At 37.1% G+C, this 12,449-nt stretch overlaps 1 protein-coding gene across 1 annotated transcript in view; it reads left to right on the top strand.

The window, feature by feature from the left end:
• Positions 1-12,449, top strand: part of LOC115210346 (putative FERM domain-containing protein FRMD8P1) — a 124,233-nt gene that overhangs the window by 42,278 nt on the left and 69,506 nt on the right. The window lies entirely within an intron of this gene.

Below are 12,449 nucleotides of genomic sequence, written 5' to 3'. Positions count from 1 at the left end.
TTCTATCACTGTCTCACACATGCTCATTCCTATTCACAGTACTATCACATTGTTTTTCCTATCATGTTCTCACTTCTCTTTCACTAATCTCACTCTCACCTACCCAATACACTATCTATTTGCTTCCTATATTGCACACTTGCTCTCCTCTCTGACTAATTCTTCTGTCCTTCCTCTTGGTAATATTGCATTGAAAATAAGAAAATAAGTCTTGGGGGTCGCAAGAAGGCGCATGGCTTTGTATCTACGGTATTCGGTTCACAGCCTTACAGGTGTGAGCCAAAGACATCCTGGCATAGAAGCCATGCCAAAAAATGGACTATTTTGAGCAAGACATAGCCAGTGCTGTTGGACTGGCTCCTGTGCAGGTGGCACATAAAAAATACCATTTGAGCGAGGCTGTTGCCAGTACCGCCTGACTGACCCTTGTGCCAGTGGCACATAAAAGCACCCACTACACTCTCGGAGTGGTTGGCGTTAGGAAGGGCATCCAGCTGTCAAAACTCTGCCAGATCAGATTAGAGCCTGGTGCAGCCATCTGGTTCGCCAGTCCTCAGTGAAATCGTCCAACCCATACTAGCATGGAAAGCGGACGTTAAACGATGATGATGGTGATGATGATGTCTATGAGAGTGGTAACTCTAAATAAGGTTTAAATAAAATCATGACAACCTATCACATCAATGCTAGCATAGAAAGTGAGTGTGAAAATAAATATACACCTTGGGTAAATGTTTTCTGCAGCAGCTCCAGACCAATCTAACCATTATGAATGGATTTGATAGATGGAAGCTGAAAGGTCATTGTGTGTGTGTGCTTGTATGTGTGTGTATAATGTGTGTATGCTTGTGTACTGTTGTTCTGACAGGACCATTATACAAGCTATGATGTGCATTTTCAGTTTTCATGGGAAAACATGCCTGACCATGGGAAATGTTACCTTTCTTGGAAATAGGTGAGGGTTGGCGGCAGGAAAGGCATCTGGACATAGAAAATTTACTTCAACAAATTCCATCTCACTCATGTAAGCATGAACATGTGGATGTTAATCCTGATGATTGATCGATCATCAGTCACGTTTCTACTCACTGATAACACAATGTCTAGCTCATATTCATATCTCAACAAAGACCTTTTTGGAAATGTCTTTAAAATGAAGTATATTATCTGGTTTAATTATTTTATCTCTAATAAAAATCAGAACCTTTCTAAACACTCAGAATTTTCATAATATCTTTTTGACATTTATTGCCTCCACTTCAGCTTACAATGTCCCCCAGTGGGGTGTTACCACCCAGGTTAAGAACCAGTCGACTAACATACTATAAACACTATGATACAGAGTGACACATTCCAGTCATTGTGTAAACATTTCACCTCAGAATCACACCACTCAATGGTAAATTAAGCAACCAAGGAAGACTGCACACGGTTGTGCGACCATCTAAAAATAGCAGACAACCCTCCCTCATAGTGCACCCTATTATCTTAAGGTAAGGAAGGGCACACTGGATTATGTTGTCCTAAATATAGCATCTGGAAAAACAGACAAGAAGATTACATCTGAAATATCTTTGGTGTGTGTGTGTGTGAGAGATAGACAGAGAGGGAGTCTGTGTGAATGTGTACATTCTAGTTTGAGCTGAGCTACAGATATTGATATTTGTTGACATTTCTGTCAACAAATCAAGCAGTGGCTGTATGCTTTCAAAGTTGACTGAAATGAAAACATACTTGAAAAATAGTTTAATGACAGGAAGTGCATTCAGCTGTAAAATCAATACCTCATTAATATTTATCCATTTAACTCATGCACACATGGAAAAAAAGCCATAAAATGATGCATGTTGAATGAACAAAATATAATATTTGTGATGTCGTTGTATTACATTCTGTAGGGAAAAATACTGCCCCCAAATTCAAGTTTTCAAAACATTTGTGATACAGTATAGTGTTTGTTATTGAAACAAAATAGATGTTAGAACTTCGATTATACTTCAGCCCTGTAAGTCAATGACAGAACATTTGTATGGTTACATGACTTGCTAGAAACAGCAACCAAATCTACTTCTAATTGCACATCTTACTGTCTTAACTTTTTAGCATTTAACCCTTTCGTTACTGTATTTATTTTGAGATGCTCTGTGTTTCTTTCAATTACTTTAAATATAACAAAGAATTTTGTAAAATAACATAGTTATCATTAACCTAGTGACAGGAACATAAATTGTGACTAAGGTTTGGTGGAAAATTTTAATTCAAAACTTATGAAAACAAGACATTTGTACTCAGAGCTAGAGCCGGTTTTGGCCGGGTTAGTAATGAAAGGGTTAAACTGGCCATATCTGGAAGTTAAATTATGATAACGATGATGATGATAAATACTGGGATTAATGTAGCTGACTTGCCCACTCCTCTCAAAATTGTTGATCTTAATTCATGCAATGGACTGACATCCCATTCTAGGGGAACATTGTGCTCTCTGTTATTTATATACCACAGAAACCAGGTAAGTGGTTTTACATGGCATCTACCTGTTTTATGTTCAAACTGACCAGATCCAGACTATTTGTAATGTCATTCTTAAAGTAAACAATCATATCATTGAAATCACAAAACTGCAAGACAAGCCATGGTTAATCCAAAACAATGTGAATAAATAAACATTACATTTGACAAAATAATCTGAATGCTCATGGGTGAGACAAAAACAAGACATGTTGGATAATGTAGTCCTCCATGTACAAGACCTGAAAACAACAAAAAGAAGAATGTTGAGATGGTCAGGGCTGGAATGCCTTTGATCAGGTTTATTTTTCTTAAGTCTTACGGCTCATCAGTCCACTTACCTGGTTTCTGTGGCATATAAATAGCCGAGAACACAGTGTTCCCCTAGAATAGGATGCCAGTCCATTGCATGAATTAAGGTCAGCAATTTTGAGAGTAGTGGGCAAGTCAGCTACATTAATCCCAGTATTTATCATCATCATCGTTATCATAATTTAACTTCCATTGTCCATGCTGAATAGTTTGACCAGAGCCGGAAAGCTGGGGAGCTGCACTAGACTTCAGTCCGATTTGGCATGGTTTCTATGGCTGGATGCCCTTCCTAATGCCAGCCACTTTACAGAATGTGTTGGGTGCATTTACATAGCACCGCATGGATGCTTTTATGTGGTGCTGCACAGGTGCTTTTACATGGCATTGCATGTGTGCTTTTATATGGGACCACAAGTGCTTTACCCTAGAGGGACCAGTCTTAACACATCTGCTGCAGAGTACAGGTCTTCTTGAAGACAGCATGGCACCAGGGATCTTGGTTTTATTTTATTCACTCCGAAGGAATGAAAAGCAAGGCTGACTTTTGTGGGATTGAACTCAGAACATAAAGAGCTGGAAGAAATGTCACTAAGCAATTCTGTCACCTTGCCACTTTACCTGTCAAGGTTTACCTGGGGGTAAGCAACAAAATGTGTAACTAGGGCCTCGTTCTCTGTTACACTGCATTTGATGCGTTTAAACCTAATTCTGAAAATTAATTTTCTCTTGCAAATTCTTTAGCTGTTAGTGTCAATGTTACCGAGTCAACAAAGTTCCATTATGAAGTAATGATATCATTAATTCACAACAGCTGGTTGGCTTCTGTTTCAACGAATCACAAATTTGTTGCAGCTGGAACTAATTCTATTATAAAGAATCAAGTAATCAATCAAATTGGAAACAATTTCTCTCTCTCTCTCTCTCTCTCTCCCACTTTTATTTTTTATTGTTTTACTCATTTCTTCAGATGCCTTTCTTGAATTTCCTTTTAAATCATGTTAAACTTGGTAATTAGTATTCTAGCAAAAATGACCTCGTTAATGAAATTTACTTGAGTGTAAATTACACAACGAAATAATTCTTGACACAAAGTCATCTAATTATTGCTTTTATTTTTATTTTCGTTTTGTTTTGGTTTTTTTTTTTCTCTCTTTTGATAACGGAACTTCATTTTAATAGTTTCCTCTGTGTTATGTTCCATGCTATCAATTTCTGATTATCTTAGTAATGAAAATAATAATAATGATATTAATGATGATAATAATAATGATAAAAATGATAATGATGGTGGTGATTATGATTATGATGACGATTGTCATCATTGTTGTCAGCTTTTGTTGTTGTTGTTATCCTGAAAATTTATGCAATATCAATTTCTTTGTGTGGTAAGAGGAAGAAGCTTTTTTTTAGCAATTCAATGTATAACTTCTAAGAAGGAGATTGTGTGTGTGTTTTGTGGGAAAGAATAGCAAGGAGATAATTTTTAAATTGGATATTATATTTAGCATTTCATCTAGAGTTACTTTCGAATTTTGAAACCTTCAAACAATGTAGGTCAGGGAACTATCTTTATGTATTTTCATCAATTTTTACAATTTAGGTAATATTTTGACTTTGTCATTTAGTTCTTTCTTTTCTTTTTTTTTTTTTGTATTTTCTTTTTATTTCTGAATAGGCAGCGGAGGAGTTTGTGTGTGTGTGTGTGTGTGTGTGTATACACATCAACATGGATTTCTCTAAGTATTTTTAGAACATCTATTTATAATTGAGGACACATACGACTGGAAAAATTACTTAAGATTTTGATGACACATTTCACAGAACAAAAAGCTTTGCTCTTTTATTTACATATGAGCTTGTTTGTTCACAATTTGGTTATTATTTCAGTTCTATTTTGGCCAACATTATGTGTCATCCAATAGTGTTGCAATGTAAAATAAAGTGTCTTGCTCAAGGACACAGTGTGCTGCCAGGAACCAAACTCACATCCTTGTGATCTTGAGCCAAATACCCTAACCACTAAGTCACATGCCTTCACTACATATATATGTGTGTGTCTGTGTGTATATGTATATATAGGGAGAGTTTACGAAAAAAACAAAAGACGAAGTGTACAAAACAAACAGATGTATTAGTATAATGCTCAGGATTAGAAAGAGTCTTTTACGTTTTGAGCCTACGCTCTTCTACAGAAAGGGACACAGAAAAAACAGGGAGAGAAAAAAAATGTGTGTAGTGACTAATGATCTATCATGAAGAAATTGAAATCAACAAGAGGGAATATGGTTGGACAGTTATTTTTTTAATCACTACAATTGTTTTCACACAGTGTAGTTCTCCATATATACAGGTACTTGATTATGCAACTGTTTGTTTGTGTAATGAGATCTAGTTGTGTTTCCTCAGGTGATATTCAAGTGTGCTAGTAGATATCTCTGTTAGTTTAAAATCTTTGACTTCAAGGCTATCCCATCTATCTGTCTTGTTTTGAATTAAGTAGTAACTGGTGTAGTGGCATTTCAAATTCTACTGAGTTGTACTTTACCCTTCATCCTTTTACAGTTGAGCGTCACCTTACTATCGTTACCAGCGTCGCCTTACTGGAACTTGTGCTGGTGGTACGTGAAAAAACATTTGAGCGAGATTGTTGCCAGTCCCGCTGGACTGGCTCTTGTTTAGGTGGCACATAAAAAGCACCATTTGAGTGTGGCCATTGCCAGTACTGCCTGACTGGCCCTTGTACCAGTGGCACATAAAAGCACCCACTACGCTCTCGGAGTGGTTGGCATTAGGAAGGGCATCCAGCTGTAGAAACTCTCCCAGATCAAGATTGGAGCCTGGTGCAGCCATCTGGTTTGCCAGTCCTCAGTCAATTCGTCCAACCCATGCTAGCATGGAAAGCAGACATTAAACAATGATGATGATGATGAGCAGTGGGGTTCATGTAATTGACTTACCTCTACCTGGAAATTTCTGGTTTTGGTCAAAATTTGAAACTAATATAGCAATTCATTGCTGATGCAATAGTTGTGATGATGGTGATGGACATGCTGTTTGATGTGGAAGGTAGTGTTACATGAAGTTGTGGTGGTAGTAGATATGGTCATTGACTCTGTTGTGGTGGTAGATGTTGGTGTAGTGGTGACCTATATAGTCATGGTAGTATTGGTAGTTGTGGTGGCAGTGCTTATGCTTTACAATGTGGCTGCCATTGTTATGTAAGTTTTGTGGTTGTGTTACAAGATGCAGTTGTGTTACCATGGTGCTAGTAGATATTTTTGTATCAGTGCTGGTGATAGATCTGGTTGTTGGTGTTACAGGTTGTTTATCAGTGTTGGCAACAGCTGTAGTAGTAGTAGTAGTAGTAGTAGTAGCAGCAGCAGCAGCAGCTGTTGCTGTTGTTGTTTGGCAGTGATGGTGTTGGCAGATGAAATAGAAGCAGTGGAATATATGTTGATGAATGGCAGCTGACTATTCTCTTTGTATCTAATTCCTTGAGTTGAGTGAAGCAATTCATTGGAACTGTTACTAGTTGTTTCTCAACAAGATGTTCTGTCATAAATACCTAGCTTAGATTCAGTTCAGAATGGATGATGGTCAACAACTATTTTTCATTGTAAATAAATGCAAAATCCACATGAATTGAGATTTTCATCTTTTCAGAAGTGTCTTTAAAATAATGTGGGTTCACCAATTGCCTTATGTTTGCGTCCTTATAAAATCTATAGTTTTGGAGGTTCTGTTTTTCATGAGGTGGCCAGGCATGGCTGCATGGATAAGAAGCTTGCCTCTCCACCATGTGGTCTTGGTTCAGTCATGCTGCATGAGATCTTGGGAAAGTGTCTTCTACTATAGCCCTGGGTCAACCAAAGCCTTTTGAGTGGATTTTGGATTTGGTAGTTGGAAACTGAGAGAAGCTCATCTTGTGTGTATGTGCATGTGTGTATCTGACCTACAATCAAAGGCATTCCAGCTTTGACCATTTCATCTCATTTTTCAAACATTTAGGAGTTTATTGTCAAGTATCTCCTTCTTTAAAGACAGTGGGATGAGCAATTACATTGAAGCTGCCTTGTTGGCCCCTCTGTAAGTCTGATGTTATGTAGACCCAGGTCAGCCTTGGGCACATAGGTAATTAGCCAAACGATGTGGTGTGGCTCACTGATCAATCTTTCCAGTCATAGCTTATCTTTGTCTAGCTAAGGACTACACTGTACACTCCAATATGAACAAATAAGTTGTACAAAGTGCAGTGGACATTCTGGACATATTACACTCTTTCCACTGTCCTCTCTATTCCTCTACACACACACATATATACACACACACAAATATACACACACACATACACACATACATACATACATATACATACACACACATACATATATACGCACACATATACACACACATAGATACATGCATATGTACGCACATACACATGTACATACACATACATGCATATGTACACGCACACACACACATGTACACACATACCCAAATTGTGTGTATGTACAAGCTTCTTTCAGTTTCCATCTACCAAATTTACTCGTAAGGCCTTTGTTGACTCAGACCTATAATGGAAGACTCATGCCCAATGTGATGCACAGTAGAACTGAATGTGAAACTTTGTGGTTGTGAAGTGAATTCCTTAACTACATAGCTATGTGTATGTCTAAGGCCACATCTGGGCTTATGTGTGTGTGTGTGTATGTGTGTGTATGTATATGTGTGTGTTTCTAGTTTTATTTTAAAAGCCTGCATTTCTAGTATTTTTCCCTTATTTGTTTATAAATGTTATTTCTGATATGTATGCTAAAAGGACTTGTCTAATTTGATTTGAACATATTTGGAATGGTGGGTGTCTGTTTTCTAATAGTAAGAATATTTCCTGAATTATTATTACATGGATGCCATAAGTGATGGTAAAATCTTTTAATTCCATAAAAACTACAAATGTGGGTTTAGTGCTCTTAGTAATGTCACTGCTAAATGTTTAGATTTATTCTTTGTTAACCCTTTTGATACCAACCCACATGAAACCACCTCTAGCTCTATAGTACAAATGTCTTGTTTTCAAAAGTTCTGAATTAAAATCTTCCACCAAATCTTAGTCACAATTTGTGTTCCTGACACTAGCTTAATGATAACAAGGTTATTGTACTAAATTCTTTATCATATTCAAAATTAATTGAAAGAAACACAGAGCATCTCAAAAGAAATACTGTAACAAACAGGTTATTGTAACAATGAATTGTGTCCCTTGCATGAGCGATTGGTCTTCTGTTTTAAATAGTTTCCTTTCATTGTGTGTGTTAAACTATTCCTATTTACATTTTTTCACAGTTATTTGCAATTTGTTGTGACTAGAATAGGAGTTTCAGGAAGGATTGGCTTAAAGTACAATGACCATAATATATTTCTCTATATGGTTATTTCTTTGTATACATTAAATATAGTCCTCTATTATTGTGTTTGTGTTGTTGTTGATGGTGGTGGAGGTAGTAATGTTGCATGCATTCTTGATAAACCTTACTTGAGTCATTGTTTGGTGACTGTGTAGTTTGTTGTTGGTGGTGGTAGCAGTGTTGGTAAAGGTGTTTGAATGTATGTAAAAAAGAAATCTGAATGCATGTTTGATATAAAAGGTAGTATGAAAATGCTCTTGACAGCTTTTTGTTAGTACTAGCCTTATGATCACATTCAGTGGATGTATGATTAATTATTCCTGGGGCAGGATTACAATATGCCACAACTAACATTCCAAGATCTTCCTCATGCCATCAAGTCATCAAATGGCCCCTAGTGACTCCTTGAGAAGTGCTGTGTGCTTATCAGTGAATTTTAATGGAGAAAATGCAAAGTTAGTTTCCTGTTGACTTCCTTTAGGAACTGTTTTAGCTTCATCATGTCTACTAGAAATGTGATTCTTAGGCTGAAAAACACCAGCAGCCCTTCAACCCACAAAAAGAAATACTGGTGAAATTTTTTGACATCCTAACCTCTATATAAATACATCTGCATAAATCCATTATTTGTCATCGTGGTGGACATGTTTAAAAACTTTAAAATATTTCAATTTTATTCAACATGGTAATTTGTCCACCTCCTTTACAATCCTTACAGGCCTTCTCATTGAGAAATGGCTTGGCTCTCCGTCAATTATAATGACAAGTATTCCAGTTGGATCTGATCACCAGCACAGCCTACTCATGAAATTAATGTACAAGTGTCAGAGCTCTCTACAGACATGCATACCCTTAACATAGTTCTCAGGTAGATTCAGTGTGACACAGAATGACAAAGCTGGCACTTTTGAATTACAGATACAATTTATTTTTGCTAGCTGAGTGGACTGGAGTAACGTGGAATAAAGTATCTTGTTCAAGGGCACAACATGCTATCAAGAATTGAACTAACAACCTTACAATCATCAGTCGAATTCCCTAATCACTAAACCATGTGCTTTCCATGAGAAACACTGGGCTAAACACAGATGATTATGCTAAAGTTGCCCGAACACTTAAAACATAAAAAGGCACACAAATATCAGGAAGCATTTTGTCAAATGCTGTGATAATTCTGTTTGGACTGGTATTTATTTATTGACACTGGAAGGATGGAAGGGAAAGTTTATCTTAGTGTGATCTGAACTCAGAATGCATAGAACTAGCACAAATACTGCAGTGGAGGCGCAATGACCCAGTGGTCAAGGCAGTGGACTCACGGTTGTAAGAACGCGGTTTCAATTTCCAGACCGGGCATTGTGAGTGTTTATTGAGAAAAAACACTTAAGCTCCATGAGGCTCCGGCAGGGAGGTGGTGGTGAACCCCACTGTACTCTTTCGCCACAATTTTCTCTCACTCTTTCTTCCTACTTCTGCCACAAAGCAGAGTAACCATGGTGTAACCCACTATGGTGTGGTAAACTTTCAGACCCTAGTCTAGATTGCAAATCCTCTGTACCCCAGGATGGTTCAGCTCTCCACCCGTTAAAAGCCACCGTTTGCGGAATGAGGATAACAACGTAGCTTTCGTGCCCGTGCAACTGCCAGTCTATCGTGTATGGTGGGTGGATCTTCAGGTTGCCACACGCATTCTTAGTAGCTTAGAGTAGGCTCGAATTAGAGATTATTCTTTGTGGCTAATGGCATGAGTCCCGATTGGAAGAAGAAGGAGGTGGAGGAGGAGAAGAAGAACTCTTGATTAGTATTGTATATAATGACTGGAAGGATGAAAGGTAAAGTTGACCACAGTATGATTTGAACTTGGAATGCAATGAAGTGGAACAAATATTGCAAAACATTTTGTCTGAAGCTCTAACAATTTTGTCAATTCTTCACCTTAACATTCCTAAATATTTGGTACTTGTTGCTCACCAGCTTGGTGGACTGAGATAAGTAGAATATATAATACTACCCCTTAATACTCTTTAATGAAATTCCTAATGATGATTTGAAATGAAACCCAATGAGCTGGTGGCACAACACCGTACCTAAGTAGACTTTCTGCTTCAACTGTGTCAATGTATGTCTGGGGATTTTAAGAGAGAGACATTGTAATGGAGAGACTGAACTTATTGGTGTGTGTGAGAGAGAGAGAGAGAGAGAGAGAGAGGTAATGAATGAATAATAATTGCTCAATGTTAGTAAATATAGGTTAGCAAAACCCCAAGTCAATGTTCGTATGGAAACACACCCTTTCATTTGGTATTTCATGTATTTATTTTTAATTTTTTTTAAATTTGAAATATTTTTAAATTAAAAAAAAATTAAAAAGTGATAATAAATAGTTTAAAAGAGGCAAATGCTAATTTAACAGGCTTTTGTGTGGTGTAAAATTACAGGTGACAGTCTTGAGTTTTACAGTATGTTACAGAAAATCATTTGATTGTGTTGTTGTTGTTGAGTAATCCTATATTAATCTTGATTGGATTGACTTGTGAACATTCTTGTCTTTTCTTCTGGAACAGTGAGGTCAGTTTATTCCCTTTGCTAAATGTTTTGGGAGAGAAGGATGCTTAATTACTAAAACTCGTGGAACAAACATGCAAAGAGAAAATAATCATGTTTGCAGAAGAAAATGAATTGCTACCCAACACTCAGTATGGTTTCCATTTAAGAAGTTGCTACCCACAGCTTCCACATCATTACGACTGTGTATTGTTGCAAGCATGGTTGTGTAGTTAAAAAGTATGCTTTCCCACTATATATTTTGTGTTGAGTCCTACTGTATGACACCTTGGGTAAGTGTCTTCCACTGTAGCCCTGGTTTAATCAAATCTTTGTGAGTTGATTTGTGAGACAGAAACTGAAAGAAGTGTGTGCCTGTACGTGCATGCATGTCCTTGTCTTACATCATGCAATAAATATTGAATGAATATCACCATCATACAACCAGTATCCTTCATTTCTGACCTACTGTAAAAACATATTCAACTTTGACAAAATATTACCTGGCTTGGAAACAGGTGTGGTTGGCAACTGGAAGAATTCAGGCTGTAGAAAATTTGTCTTTGTAAATTTTATTTGACCCATGAAAGCATAGAAAAATGGACATCAGAATGATGATGAGGATTATTATTATTATTATTATTATTGTTGTTGTTGTCATTGTTGGTGGCGGCATCTAACTATTAAAATGTGAATGTTGTTTATCAGAATTTTATAAAGATCTTTAATAAAGTTGCTTATGGAATGATTTATCACAAATTACGTGAACTTGGCATAATTGGAAAACTAGGAGCTGAGAGTGGCTGCATGTCTTTTTAAGAGGCTGTTACATTCTGTGGTGCTCTTTGAACGGACTTAATAATTCAAAGTGGACTCTCTTAGTAAACCGTCTTGAGACCACTGCTGTTTGTAGTTTCTCTATTTGACATGCTCTCAGTTACAGCAACAGCCACTCTGACACTGACAATATGAATATATCAAAAGCAATCAAGAATCCCTATCATATGAAAGACCTCCAGAAAGGCCTCATTGTAATATACTAATGGACTGTAGAAAACAATTTGCAGTATAATGCTGACAAATGTCTAGCATTTTGCAATCAGCCCTCTAACATATTGCAAGCTTAGGTTTGCATATAACATGTAATGAGCTTAGGGTTAAAAGACCTACAACAACCCTGAACTGTTTATGGGTTCAGTTTAATGACACACAGCCGTTATCACTTTGAGGCCACCTGGCACCACTCTTCTATTGAGGGAGTGTGTAAACCATTTCTCTCATCTAGTGGTTTCTCTGTTGCTGAGCTGATGTTAGTAGACAATATCAGTTGGCAGCAGAGAATGAAGATGTCTACAGATTCTGCTGAGGAGCAAAGATCTGTGTGAAATGGATGTAGAAATATTTTAACAAAACTTGGACATTCTGTTGTCTATGATTCCTGATGAACTGATATATCATAGCAAAAAATGCAGGAGGGCAATGGTGGTAAAACCCTCTCATTTATCAAAAACCACCTACAGAACAATGGATGGAGCAACAGTGACAGCCATGCCCCTATATGGCCACATCATACATTCTGAAGCTGTTGAAACAATAAAATGATGTGGTGTGTGTGTGTGTGTGTGTGTGTGTGTGTCCCACGTATCCATACATGAGTATATTTTTAATTCTATATAT

Source organism: Octopus sinensis, linkage group LG4, assembly GCF_006345805.1.
Source record: "Octopus sinensis linkage group LG4, ASM634580v1, whole genome shotgun sequence".
NCBI lineage: Eukaryota > Metazoa > Mollusca > Cephalopoda > Octopoda > Octopodidae > Octopus > Octopus sinensis.
The sequence above is the reverse complement of the archived record's forward strand: the minus strand, read 5'-3'. Positions and strand labels throughout refer to the sequence as shown.